Source organism: Myxocyprinus asiaticus, chromosome 10 (assembly GCF_019703515.2).
Source record: "Myxocyprinus asiaticus isolate MX2 ecotype Aquarium Trade chromosome 10, UBuf_Myxa_2, whole genome shotgun sequence".
Lineage (NCBI taxonomy): Eukaryota > Metazoa > Chordata > Actinopteri > Cypriniformes > Catostomidae > Myxocyprinus > Myxocyprinus asiaticus.
In genome coordinates, this window is record NC_059353.1 from 14393457 (window position 1) to 14409486 (window position 16030).

The window sequence follows — 16030 nt, forward strand, 5'->3', positions numbered from 1 at the left end:
ATTACAGAATACATGCTGTAAAATTTAATTTGTAAAGTATTCCGTAAGATTACTCAAGGTCAGTAACATATTCAAAATACTTTGGATTACTTCTTCAGCACTGGCAGATTTTTTCACTTGTTTTGACTATAAAAACTCTGCCAGTACAGTAAGACAAAATACACATGTTAAAAATACATTCTCTGAAAAACCTAAATATCTTATGCAGTGTTGTTTCTAAAACAAGATAAATCAAATTGATCTTTTTTTAAAGGATTTTCAGATATTTTTACAGGAAAACAATAAAAAAATTATTATCAAGAATATGATTTTTGCCCTAATATCAAAGATCTTATTAGAAAAAAAGAATTATGATCCAACGCAAATTTTCTTGATAAAAAAATATGATCGTGCCTGGTAACATGTGCATGTAAAATGGCTAGAAATAGCATTTTAGCTTAGCGTAAAGCTGACAATTTACACAAGGTTTATTTCTATTTCTTCTGCTCCAAACTGACTTCAAACTTACTTCTCTGTCTGCTCGTATGAATGTAACACATCATAAGAAAGTGTTTCACTGCTGTTCAAATGCACTTTGGATCACATCATTTATATGTATAAATGTTTTCCATCTGAAAGAACTAAATATTAAATGAAACAAATGACAATGTAAAATAATTGCAAATTGCAAAATAATCTCTTCAGTAATCAAAATACTTTTTTGAATGTAACTGTATTATAATTACTAATGATTTAAACTGTAACTGTAGTGGAATACAGTTACTTATATTTTGTATTTTAAATACGTAATCCTGTTACATGTATTCTGTTACTCCCCAACCCTGACTACCCATGGCCAATGACCTCAACATTTGTAGTAAACAATAAAATAGAGAACGCACACTGCTGATCATGCTCTCACAGAATTTTAATAAGTACAACGTTTCAACTGCTTAGGTCTTCGTCAGGTAATCAACACAACCACTGTTGCAAGTTTATAAATACACACACCTGACAATAGATGTGGGCAACAAGTAATTAGATAATTATCCAATGGAAAACATCAGTAAAAGGTTTGTCTATCTCATACAAACACCAGTAACCTACTTAAAATGTAACACTAAAATACACAGCAAAGCCCCAAAACCACAATACAGAAAATGTGCGACAAAGACACACACATACATATCATTTTTAATTACAAAAAAGTTTATTTTATTACAAAAATGGTTTTAAATAAAATCTAAGTTTAGGCCTTTGGGGGAGAGAGTTTGAAGAGTATAAATATAAAACGACTCTATTTTTAGAAGTAATCGGTTTACGTCACCACCTCTTCTTTGTATTTTCACTTGTTCAATACCAATATATCGCAAAGTTGATAGATTATGTTGGAATTGATTAAAATGAACAGCAATAGGATACTTATGAACTTTGAGGTGTATATTACTTCTGTGTTCAGCTATATGTGTTTTTAAACTCTGCTGAGTTTTACCTATATAGGCTAGACTGCAGGGACACTTGATCATGTAAATGAAATTTTTGGAATTACAAGTAATGACTCCCTTTATTTTAATCTGTTTACCCGAATGGGGATGACTGAAATAATGACATTTGGTTGAAAAAATGCATTGTGCACATTGTCCGCATCTATAATTGCCCTCAGGAACAGACAAAAAAGTGTGAGCCGGGCACTCAGGAGGTTGATCAGCTCTAACCACAAGTTGTTGGATATTCGGTGCACGTTTGTAGACTATTCGTGGAGGTTCCTTGCAAAACTTACTCATTACAGGATCAGAGCTTAAAATATGCCAATGTTTATGGAGTGTTTTTTCAAAAATTTTACCCAAAGGAGAATATTGAACAAAACAAAACAAGCGACTGTTTTTGGATTCAAAACGTTTTCTATTAAGGCATTCATTTTGATCTATAATTTCAGAGCGAGCTGCTGCCGCTTGGATCCAGTTATGTCTATATCTTCTTTCATGAAAGCTCTGGGTTAAGTCATCACGTTGTTTACTATATGCTTCAGCAGAACAACAGATTTGGCGTATCCTATTAAATTGACTGATTGGCAAACTTCTCTTTAAATGTGTCAGGTGAAAACTTTGATCATGCAAAATCGTGTTTTTATCTGTCGGTTTCCTGTAAAGATCCGTGATCAGACTAGCCCCTTCTTTTTTAACAAGAAGGTCAAGAAAACTTGTCATTATTTATGGTAAATTTTAGATGTTCATTATGGGAATTGAGAAATCGCTAAAAATCAAAAAGGTCACATTCGGAACCAGTCTAAAGAAGAAAAATATCAACAATATATCTCATCCAAAGGTTGATCTTAGACATGAAAGGGTTAACATCAGGATTAAAGACACATGTATGTTCAAAGAAGCCAACACATAGGTTTGCATAATTGGGAGCCATAGTATTACCCATTGCTGTTCCCTTAATTTGTAAAAAGAAATAATTTTTATACCTTTTTTTTTTTTTTTCAATACCAATCTAGCAAGTTCTATTATACAGTCAATACCAGGAGTTTTATTCTGGAGATAATCATGCACAAAAAAATCAATGGCAGCAATCCCTCCATCATGTGGAATATTAGTGTACAATGACTCAACATCTAAGGTAACAAGATAGATATCATTATGAGGCAGTTTTACAGATTGGAAAATCTTAATCATATACATAGCATTGTACATATGAAGGGAGGTTATTCACACAAGGTTTTAACAAGGAATCAATGAAAGCTGAAATCTTTTCAGTAAATGAACTGATACCTGCTATAATAGGTCTGCCTGGTGGTTTAGAGGTATCTTTATGTATCTTAGGTAGCATGTAAATGACAGGAGTTATTGGGAAATCAAATTACATGAATTCAAACTCATTTTGGTTGATCTCTCCTCTGTCAAAAATCTGTTTCAAAACTTCCTGTATCTCTCTTTTAAAGGATACTGTAGAATCAGATGGTAATTTATTATAAAAAAAGGGAATTCTTCAATTGTCTATAAACTTCTTGATCATAGTAATGAGAGTCCATAACCACTATTGAACCACCCTCGTTGGCCGGTTTTACCGCCGGCGACTTATCATCTTTTAGTTCACATAGAGCATTTCTTTGAGCTTTCTGCAAATTATTGAATACTTTAAATACATGCTTTTTCTTAAAGATTTGACTTACATCTCTTTCAACTAGGCGGCAATATGTTTCCAATGAAGAGTTTCGAATTCTCGGTGGGATAAAAGTGGATTTTACCCAGAAGGGCGTATAAGGCCTCTGGAATGTTACGTTAACAGCCAAAGAATTCACCTTGTTGGGTATAAATACAGGGGTAGCAGCATATTCATCACCACAAACAAAAGGAGAGGACTCAACATTACTATTGAAGAATTCGTTTAAACGTAATGTTCTAAAAAAAATTGAAAATCCACATTAAATTCATTATAATAAATTGTAGGAACAAATGATAGACATTTTTCAATAGTTAGAAGACAGTCAAGAGACAAGGAAAATATGCTAGAAATATTCACAACATTTTGACACGTCCCTTGGGATGAGTCTTGTGGTACTTTGGCAATTTTGGGCGATTTATTTCTTACCCTGTCTGCATTTTTTCCTTCTTGTGGCCTCAGTTTAAGAGTGTGATGAGTGCCATCCCTGAAAGGGCCTTCCTCTAAAAAAGAAGATGAAGCAGACCCTGTGCTATAGAGTTCAGATTACCAGAAGTAGGAGGTCATCCCATGTCATCCATTATGGAGGGGTACCGCAGGCCAACACGGGTGATTTTAGAATGTCTCCAGGTGTAAACTCTATTAAGACGATAATCATCAGCATCTCTATGAAACTTCTTCTTCTTAGCTGCTTTTATCTCCAATTCAAGTTACTTTTGGTTTTCCTCACATTCGGTCATCATTTCGTTTAGTCAATCTTTATTGATTACAGTCTTTTCTAGATCTTCACGAGTCACTTTAATTTAATCACGGACACCAGTTAGCTGATCAGTCAGCTCTTGGATTAGTAAGGCCACCAAATCAAAGGAGCATTTGTTAGGGGTCTCACACCATTTGTCACAAAAACAGGATTATTGAATCCCATCATGGGTCCCTTTTGAATTCTCAGCCCTCGTGGAATCTGTTGTTGTCGCAGATAGTCACTAAGTGTGACCGCATGCAGAAAAAGTTTTTCGAGTGTCTTTTTCTAGTCTTTTTTGTCTAGAACAGATGTGGATGTATCTTCAAAAGGGAGTCTTTCAAAATAATTCTTTCATAGTCCTTCGTGAACTCAAATGTCTTACTTGATGCCATCTTATCACACTAAATTACAAGAGAGTCAAATAGAATGGAGTGCAACACAAAAAAAGATTTGTAGAGTCAAAAAGTAGCATGTGCAAATCCCAAAAAAATTTACGCAGGTGCAAGATCACAAATCAGTGCAGAAAACAATAAAATCGGGACCGCACAATGCTGATCATGCTCTTACAGAATTTTAATAAGTACAAAGTTTTGACCACTTAGGTCTTCGTCAGGTAATCAACACAACCACTGTTGTAAGTCTATAAATACACACACCTTTGTAATTAAAAATGATATGTATGTGTGTGTCTTTGTCGCACATTTTCTGTATTGTGGTTTTGGGGCTTTGCTGTGTATTTTAGTGTTACATTTTAAGTAGGTTACTGGTGTTTGTATGAGATAGACAAATCTTTTACTGATGTTTTCCATTTGATAATTATCTAATTACTTGTTGCCCACATCTATTGTCAGGTGTGTGTATTTATAGACTTGCAACAGTGGTTGTGTTGATTACCTGACGAAGACTGAAAGGAAGCGGTCAAAACGTTGTACTTATTAAAATTCTGTGAGAGCATGATCAGCAGTGTGCATTCTCTATTTTATTATTTTCGCATTGATTTTTGATCTTGCACCTGCGTACATTTTTGTACTCAAAATTTGTAGTGCCATTCTCTACCAGTTGCGTTACAGGGACACTATCACGCTATTCACCTTATTCAGCCCCGCACCTTTTCAGCACTCTGCTCTTCCGAATTTTGTCATCTAACTTCCTGTTTGTATTGAAGCTACTGTGAAGAGTCAATCTAAATGATTATATGTAAGAGCACAGAAAGTATTTTTCACCACGAGTTGATGGTGTGAGTCTACACCACCCCTTTACTACGTGAAAATGCTTGTGACGTGTTTTTCTGTCACTGTATGAGTTTGTTTTCTGACACTCAAAATTGGACCAGACAGATCACATTCAGACAGCTATGACACACTGCACTTTTTCATGATACAAGCGTTTAATTGTTATACATGTAATTCTGATTCATTTTTTAGGATTTCAACTTTAGGGTTGACTCAGTAATTATAATGAACTGAATATAAACTTATGGCAAAAAGTGGCAAAATGACAATCATTCATAAAACCCATTTTCCTATTTTGGGACTTTACACCTGCTATATTGTGCCAACATTTCTTTCTTCTTAATTTTCCTGAACATTAATTTTAAACAGTGTGTATTGCAACATTAAAGGGATAGTTCAATCAAAAATAAAAATTCTTCCATCATTTAAGTTCTTTTTTACTATCAATTTCCACTTTTACATTCTGAAAGTGAAAGTGGAGATTTATAGTAAAAAAGGATTTAAATATTGATCTGTTTCTCACCCAAACATGATTGGATTGCTTCAGAAGACATGGATTGAACCACTGGAGTCGAATGAATTAATTTTATGCTGCCTTTATGTGATTTTTGGAGCTTCAAATTCACTTGCATTGTATGGACCTACAGAGCTGAGATATTCTTCTTAAAATCTCAGTTTTTGGGTGAACTATCCCTTTAAGATAATTCCTTTATTAGTTAGTGTGCATATATGTCCTTGACAGCCTTCATGCAGTCCAAAACTTTCACACATGACATTATAAAGAAGACTAAACTTCTTCAACTAGAATTCTTTTTAGTTAAAAATAAAATGTCGTGGCCAATATCCTCTAATACAAACAACAGTTTGAGGACCCTTTCCATGTCCTCTTCCTCTATTATTTCTGCCGGCAATGTAGTTCTAAATGTCTTCACTTTTTTTCCATCTGTCTGAAGGAAGCCTCTACGGAGCTTCTCGTTTATCTCTCCCTCCATCCTCTCTGCCTTCACAAAAGATCTTTTATTTCTCTATTGTGTTCTCTCTCTCGGCACATGGTGCATGATTGCACGGGTAGGTGGCAATCCATTCACCACAGAGAGGACGTTAAATTCTCTTCGGACCTTTCTTGCTGACAAAATAGCCCAGTACTGCCTTATGCCTCCACAGATTTGGCCTCATCCATAATACAGCTCCATATTAAATGGCTTATGCTACAGCACGACAGGTCAGTTCTACTGAAAAACAATACCTAAGCAATTCAAATAAATGAGACCTTCTTACTTGTCTCGCTATACAGCAGAGAACTATCATCTCTGTGATGCCACAGACAACCACCAGAACACACAAGGATCAACTTGATTTCCAGCTGCTTGCATTTTATTGACAGTTGTGGATCTTTTGCATCCATTCCCGCGTTCTTTCTGCTTCACTTACAGGTTTACCACCAAAATACTCTTTTCTTTTTCTCTTTCATTCTCTCTCCCCTTTCTTTCTGAGGGATTAGGAGTCCACAGCTGCAAGTGCCATGTTTTTTTTTCTCTTTTCCTTTCCTGTTTTTTTTTTCCATCGCTGTTGAAATACTCTTCTGTCTGCTAGTGGATTTGCTCTGTGTAGTGACATTGTTCCAGTGTGGTGGCTGTTTACTCCCAACTACCTCAGAATTTATTTATTTTTTTATGATTTATGTTGCTTTGATGCCCCTTTTCACTTTGTTTCATTCCATTATTCTCTTGTCTGATAAAAATTCACAGCATTGAATAGGATAATTAAGCATAAAGATACACGAGGCCATGCTATATTGTGAATATAGTCTGGATATTATAGTCATGGCTGAGGGGGTTGTACACGATTACTGTGCGTTGTGCTTAACAATGCCCTTTAGATGTGACTATATTCAGTCTCGAGTGTCTTATTGCTTTTATACAATGGTTTACTGAATGACAAAAATATCAATGACATTTTCATTATATTGTTATTTTGATAAGCAAATTAATTAATGACCATTTGTCTGGTAGAAGATATACAGTTCCTGACATAATAGAACATTGCAATGCTTTAAAAAAAAAAAAAAAAAAAAAAAAAAACGACCTGCAATGTCAGCTGTGCAGTGATAGGGTGAATAGGAGTTTCAAATCATAGCTGTTACTATTTTGTGTATTTTATCACAGCTAGGACATTATATTAACCAATAACCATCCAGGACCAGGACAATCAATTTTATATTGAATTAAACATGTTTTTTAAAATAATATATATATATATATATATATATATATATATATATATATATATATATATATATATATATATATATTAATGCCGTTAACACATTTATTCAGTTGTGTAAAAACTATGTTTTAGTTTCTCTCTCTCTCACACACACACACACACACACACAAACAAACACAGACAAACACAAATGATTAAACATGTATGCATACACACACATCCCAAGCGGAGCACCGGTTTATTAGTAAGTGATAGAGTAAGATCCTCTTTAAGGGTAATTTATTTATAAATCAAGTTCATTCAGGACATTTAGCAACAGCACTCTGTGCATACTGGAATTTAATGATCACTGATTAATTGGAATTTTCTAAAAACCAATTTTTCTGAATTGATAAAAAATATACATACAGGCCACAATTACTATACTTTACTTTTTAGTTCTAAAACTTCTGATCATTGGGGTTAAAAACTAGTATCCAGCACCTTCAACTGTTTTCACAAGTCCATGTGCAGTATACTAAAGGTAGACAGGCTGACCTTGGTAGGATGTACTATGAGCACACAGGGAGAGCAATTCTTTGATATGCACAATCAAAGACCTCCCACGTCCACTGCTGTAAGGAAGGTTACTTTTGTAGTTGTTATTGTTTTCTATAATATGCTGTACAAAGGCAGTTGACCATGACTTTCATACCAGTTTTCTGTTTGTGAAGGTCAGCAAGGAGGTTTTAATTACCTGGTAAAGAAACAGCAGAACTCAACAGGGGTTTCACTCAGAGAAAATGGGTTAAAACTTCAACATCAAACATGCAACCTGTCCGTAAAGCATACACTGTAAATGAACAGTAGCTCATTTCACCTTTGTATGAAAATTCAAAGAAGCTCATTTTCATGTTCAAAGTAACTTTCTTTTGTGTAACAAAGTAACATCTAAGCTCAAGGGCTACATTTTTTTAGACAGGGCTACATCTTTACTGTACTGGGAACATTCTCAGAGATTCTGGGCAAAATTGACATGACAATGTCATGCAGTTGCTGCAGATTTGTTGGCTGCACTTTCATGCTGCAATGACATTCCACAACATCCCAAAGGTGCTCTATTGAATTGAGATCTGTTGACTGTGCGGGCCATTAGAGTTCACTTCACTTATTGTAATGTTCGTGGAACCAGATGACATGTACTGTGTAATGTAAAAATGGATCTATGGGATTAATATTATTTAGACCAAATTCTGACCCTACCATCGGTATGTCGCAGCAGAAATCAAGATTGATGAGACAAGACTTTTTTTTTCCAGTCTTCTGCTGTCCAGTTTTGGTAAGACATTGTTCACTGTAGCTTCAGTTTCTTGTTCTTAGCTGTCAGGAATGGAACTCAGTGTGGTGCTCTGCTGCTTTAGTCCATCCAATTCAAGGGTTGACGTTTTCTTTTTCATAGCACTGTTGTGACGTGTGGTTATTATACTGTAGCTACTGTTGCCTTTCTGTCTGCTTCAGCCAGTCCGGCCTTTGACTTTAAGCTGTTTTCTTCCACAGAATATCCACACTGGATTTTTTTTTTTCTTTTTGCACCATTATACATAAACGTGGGTGAAAATCCCAGGGGATCAGCAGGTTCCGAGACCACCCCATCTGGCACCAACAGTCATTCCACAGTCAAAGTCACCTAGATCATTGATGTTTGCTTTGAACAATAACTGAAACTCGTGACCACAGGCTTGTATGATATAAGCAAGAATCGATGCACAGAACCGATCACCGGTGATCACTGCCAGGTGCATGACAGTAAAAAATACTATCCGACTTGCTATTATGTCATGGTACAGTCAAAGTTCCTTTTAAGGGAAATCAGTACACTCAGCTGCCATCTTGGGAATGCTCTCGGGCAACTATTTTTTATGGACGCAAGTGGCATGAAAGTACAGCTGCTACTTACTCGGGGAAGAACGAAATCTCTAAAGTGGATGGTCAAGATTATGTGAGGAATAATTAGCGACAAACTGTTAAATTATTGAAAAATAATGCACACCCCGAGGTGGTACAGCATCCACGACGCGAAGCTAGCGTCATTGTTAGCGTCACTTTAGAACTAGTAATGGAGGGTTGTGCTGCTTTTCCGAACTTACTGGAGTAACAACTTAGTGTGTGAGGGAGGGAGAGCGATCGAGAGAGAGAGAGAGAGAGAGAGAGAGAGAGAGATAGAGAGAGAAAGAGAGAGAGAGAGCTTGGCATGTACCTGTGTCTGCTGCAGCTCTGTTCAGCAGGAACATCACTGTTAGTTTAACTACACTTCTCTGTAGCAGAGTGGTAGCATCACCATTCTTGTATGTATCTTTTTAGCAACTAAACTGTCATGGTTGCATTGAATTCAAGGTTCTGTGTGTTGCTCGCAAGTGTTTATGTGTGTGTGTGTGTGTGTGTGTGTGTGTGTGTGGGTGAGAGTGAAATAGAAACAGAGAGGGAGCGCAAAGGTGCTTTCCAGATATATAAAAATACATTTAAGATATTATATCAATTTTTTGTCATTCTTATCCGATTTACAGTATCTTTGTTTTATTTGGTTATTTTGCTGTGGTAGGCTGTACGGCTCTTTGAAACAACTGAAATAATTTGGCATAGTGATATGGAACCATTATGCGGTCAAGACCTGGAACTACTTCATAGACGTGCATTTACTGAAAAAAAAAATTGCACACCTTAGAACGTCTGTCTACCAATCAGAATCAAGCATTCAACAGCCCCGTGTTGTAAGATCAAATAACAGATTTTAAATCAGCAATAAAATCTGACAATAATTGTATCATAAATTGTGCTTCTTTAGCTCAGATCACGCTAAAAAAAAAAAAAAATTCAGGCTGGTCCAGCTAATGTGCGTTCTTGAGTTAACTGACAGGCAATGTTTGTTTTTAAATGGTGATTGGCTCTTTTACCTGTAAGGCACCATATTGGGTGCTCCAATTTCTCCCATTTATTTTAATACAAGTGGTCCGTCTTGGGCTAAAGCCCAAAGTATACAACGGTTTTGACGCGAAAGCTTAGTGTCTACGTACAGTTGAACGCACACCCTTTCAAAGTACACTTCATTGGACTGTGCACGCAAACACAGACAGCTGGTGCATGTACGCTATGGCTGCTATGAGATACTGGACTATATCTCTTCAGCTGTTTAGACCAATAAAGTCTTTATATTCCTTTAGACTCGAGTTACACAAATGCAGGTATCTCCTGACCTCCTTACACACGCTCTTGATGTGCACATCCACTGTTGTTATTTCCAGCTTTGTCTCCTGTTGTTTAGTGGTGATTACATCTTCTAATATCCCTTCTTTGTAATAACAATGGCTCAAATGTGAGTGTTGCCACCTTGTGGACCCACTAATTAGTGCAAATAATTCCAGGCCTATTCATTCTGCACATTAAGTGACATGCGGTTAGAAAAATTGGGCTGCGTGCGTTCGTTGCTCATGCACTCCGCTGATGACGAAAATCCCGTGTCTGACCGAAGTATACTTTGGGCTTAAACCGTCTCTGGTATAGTGCTAAAATACTCTTGGCATGGCAAGGCGGCAGCCATTTTTAGAGCCATGAGCCACAGTTGCTCTCCACCAACTGCACACTCCACAAACTAAAACCATGACAGGAAACAACTTGGTGATAACACATCAAAACACTCACTGGTTTAGAACAGTGACATTTTGTTATTTTCTAAAATCTTAGTCCGCTAACATGTCTTTTTTTTTTTTTTTTTTTATGAATTATGTGTGAACAATCTCTATAACCTAATAGTGTGATATCTGTAAAGGATCCTAATCATATTTGTGAAAGCATGTCTTATTAAACTAGATAAAAAAGACAGATTTTTGGCAGAATTAAATAAGATTTAATTACATCGTTCTATCCATATTTATGTTGTATGTCTAAAAGATTATATAAGAATATGCTAAATAAATATTTCTGTTGCATCCACTTCATCAACGACAAAGAAGGTGAACATGATACTTGCCATTGCTCGTGTAGATGGTCCACCAGGAGAAGTGAGAATTTTGACTTGACAGCATTTTCTTGATTCCTCCCTGGAGTGCAACCATCTACTCACGTATACTTTCAATACAAGGTGCTTGACATCTTGACAATGAGCCTCATGTCTGCATTCTTTTATGCACTGCGTCGCTGCCACACAATTGGCTAATTAGATGTTTGCATTAACGAGCAGGTGTTCAGATGTAACAAAGTACAGTAGCCACTTCTTGCTTACAGTCTAGCTTGTCAGAAGTTACAGATCAATTTCCAGTTCTGATCAATCATATAACCAGGGAGTGGCCAAGAGAATCTATAAAGCATTTTGACACTTTCTTTGATGACATCATTAGCCAAAAGTAAATTTTTTACTCTGAGAAAAGCAGAGGCTGAATCCACTCTTTGGGGGAACATGAGCTCACTGCCTTTCATTGAGATGCCTATTTACAAAAGGAAACCGGACCTACACAAACTCTAATCTACAGTACTAGATTAGAAACTTGATGAACTTTCAAATTGTAAATGAACTGGTAAAGACCCCATGTAATGGCTTGATGAGCACAGTTTTCTTTCCTGTGTTGGAGACTTTCCTATTAAAACAGGATGATTAGGCAAGACAAAGAAGGACATGTCCCTTTTTTAAGATGTTACAGCCATGAACCGTGATTTGCTACTTGCTATTGCTAGTCTGTGGCAGGTAGTCTTTGTGGTGGATGTTATGTCAACAATATCTTTGGTCTGTTTCCCAGGCAGTGAAAGACTGTAATTTTTTTACTACTGGTCTAGTAGACCTGCTAAAAGATCATTTTGTCAACTTTTAGGAGTAGATTAGGATATACATATGACCTCAAAGCTAAGTAACAGACATAAACCAACAATTTTGATTTCAATGGGTCTTTAAGCATTAAAAAGAGAGTAATGCTAAAATAAATAAATAAAGAAGGTGACATTTTTCTCTTTTTCTCTCTTGTGGGCAGGTGTGGGTATTCTGTTTGAGCCTTTAGTTTTATGTCTGACTTATTTTCCCCTTCACCTTATTCCCAGACTTGCATCAGTAACAGATCGTGAAAAGGTGCATAAATATTTACTCACACCAAGTCGGAATGATTTACAAGAATCCGTGGTGAGCACAAACAGCCTTGTCTGTATAAAGAGGGTCCCAACTCTGAGGCAGTAGGGGGGAGGGGTTAAAATGACTGCAAAACTGCAAAACTGATGCTACAACAATAACATGCAAACACAAGTCAAACAGACAGGCCTGTGCCATGAGAAGATTCTTTGAACACATAAACATACACACTTGCTCTGTGCATTCAAGAATTCAGAGGCTTACTGGGTTGTACGAGAACATTCTGTATTCATGAGATGGATGGAAGTGAATGCAGATAAGGGTGTTGGGGGGTGGTGAAGGTTGGGATTTCTTATTACAGAATTTCTGTTTGTCTTAGCGCCCCCTACTGGCAACTGTGGTACCTGCCCCCCTCAAAGACATTGACAGCTTTAACTTAGATTAGATGTTTCTCTATCCTCTCTCTTACAAACATGGTAGATTGCAGTACGGTTAACAATGCAAAATGTAGAGAATTCGCAGGGAGGAACAACAGGGTTCAGGAGAAGTTCAGAAAAGATGTGCAGCAGTAAATGCGAACTTCACAAATTCTGATCTGAACTCATCAAAGGAGTCAAGCAGTCCACAGGAGCTGCAATATACTATGAATTAATTCAGTGTGCTTTCCTGACAGAATTCAACCAAGAAAGTAAAGATGCTTCAAAAATAACTAGGGTGAAATTTGGAGCACCTCATGACCCTTAAAAAAATTTAGTGTTCTGGCAAACTAGCCACTAATTTAATGCAAATTTGCCTCTCATTATTTTCACAGCTTGTGATTCGAAGTTTGCAGCTCTTTACTGGTAGTGGTGAACCTGCAGCTAACCTTTGGCAGCAATGGACAATATGCCAAAAGTCCATTTGCATGTGAAAATAATCAGTGGCAAATTTGCCATGAATTCTCGATTTTTGTAAGGGGATTCAGGCCAGGGAGTCACGATCTGATTCCAAAACGATTCTCGATACATCTCAGTTTTTAGTAACATAGTGTTAATCTTTGTCATGTTAAGGTGGTTCATTGCCGAATTTTGTATAAAGACAATGTATAAAAGCTGCACAAAATTATGTCTGCTCTGACCTGCCAATAGAAACTAAATAAATGGTATAAGAACCTTGTGTTTTTTGTAAATGAAATACACTTCAGGATAACAGCAAACTTTGTCAATCAGCGTGTGTCTTTTTTCTTTGGTTGTTCAGGTTTTGAGCATATGATACATTATACCCTGTGATTGTGATTCCTGTTTAAATAGCCTACATTTGTTCCCTTTAAATATAGAGTTCATGATGCAAAACATTGATTGGTTGTTTCCTTGAAGATGTTGTAAAATAAAGCTTAATCAGCCTTTTTGTCCCAGTCTTTTTGTCCTTTGGCTGTAAAATTTATCTGAAGGCTTCTGCACACTGTATGTTTGCACAGTATGAATGCACCTTTTCAAATTTGCTACATATGCAGCCTGATCTCATTATAATTACGTGATCGTGGCAACATTTTTGCAAAACAAAATTACATACTACATGTTTGGCTGCAATTCCCTAGTGAAAAATCCAGCGGGGGGTGCCAAAAGTGAGTGAAATGGTGTCGTAATCAGACAAGGTTTTAAAGGTGAATATTAGATAGAGGTTTTTAATGAGTAAAACATACTTTCCTAACCTAAAACTTTAACCTAAACCTAACCAATAGTGATGTAAAATGAAATGAGAGGTAGACACAAAACAGGCATCCTTTCCCTTAACAAACGCCCAAACCTAACTGATAGTGTCCAAAAACAAAATGAGAAATCAAAAGCACATTTTCTGGGACAACCACGTCATATTGTGACACTTCTATGAAACGTTTTGTTGCAGCATCCCTAGTGTTCATTTCATCAGGAAACTGCGACGGAAATTTGAATTCAGGATGTCAAAGTCAGTTTACAAAAATGTAGTTATAGTAACGTTTATTCTGTTAGACTAGGTTTTTGCATATGCCGCACTTATCTGTAACGTTTTGTCCAGTGTGTGCTCTTTCAATAACCACAATTAGTCATAATTAACCTAAAACTACATCTGTGAATGAATTGGAAATTATTTTTTGTGGATCGATCCAGAATCGCTTGAGAAAGAATCGCGATGCGTCAGTGAATCATTGACCCACATCTAGAAATGTTTGGTCATTTTTAGCCAATCGTTGGGGGTGAAGGGGCTTGAATTTAGAAAAACAAGGTTCAACTTAAAGTGAGAAGCACTTCAAATGTGAATTTGAACATGCTTTGGTCACAAGAGAGAAAATATGAGCATTACTGTAAAGCTTCACACAATTACACAGCACACCCATTCAACCCACAAAAACACACAGATGGAGAATTTGTATTCGTACCCTCACTATTCCTCCTCCAGAGTCGGTGCGGGAGAGCGAGGGGTAAAGAGGGCTGAATAGAGGCTCGGTTACAGACCTGTGGGCCAGAGTGAGTGCAGAGCATTGATCCAGAGCTGGAGAGGCCCAACACAATAGATGGATTACAAATGCCTGGACTAGAGCCCCTCCTCTACACACCGATGTGTCTGAACAAAAGGACAGACACATGCACACACACACACTCAAAGGAAAATTAGAGTGAAAGAAGCACATAGAGAAAGCAGAATATTGACAAGGATAGAGAGGACGAGAGAAAGCAACAAACTGACTGTTCAGATCAGATTCAAAAACACACATTCTTGTTTATGTCTCCCCTGGTTCAGAGAGCTATTCATTAGTCCTTTCTGTAAATCAATCTACTGCTTTTTAAAACAGTGTCAATTTAAGCGTGACGCCTGTCAGCTTGATGTCGCTCTGTGGATATTTAACTTGAAGCCCAATTAATCATCATGATTAATTCCTGCACAAACCAGCTGCAACTGTTCAGTAAAGCAACTTCTCCCCCTCACACTGCAGAGAGCACAGGGGGAGAAAGAGAGGGAGACTACCAAGCCTCTTTTGTATTGCAGGTCTGGAGAGAGAGAGCGAGAGAGAGAGAGAGAGAGAGAGAGAGAGAGGTGGGATTTTAAACTTGGTGACAAACTAATAGTCATGGGTCTGTCTGTGTATAATATATTTTTTTTCTCTGTTTTTTAATTTCCTTTTGTTGAGTGTATAGGTATACAAGGGGGAAGATCTATATGTCTGTATGCATATACATGTGTATGAGTGTGACAACTGTGAAAGTGATTAACCGAAAAACAATGAAAACAGATGGAAGACAAATGTGCTTTTTACATCATATTTCATATGAAAGACCAAACATTCATTAAAAAAGTCACAATTCAGACAAATATCAAACAAAAGAGGAGTTCTAATGTCAGAATAAGGACACATCCACACTAGTAGCCTACCTTTTCGTTTGAAGAGTCAGTTTTCAGTTTCATAAAATCTTAGTTTTCCAAAATGTGCGGTAACTGAGATTAAAATTGAAAGGCTCTGTTTTCGGTGGGGAAAAATGTGGATGAGAGGAGTAAACAGCAAAATCTATGCATTTTTCAAAAGCAAACCGATTAGTGTAAACGTGGCCAGATACAAAGGTGTATCAGATTCTGATACACCTTTGA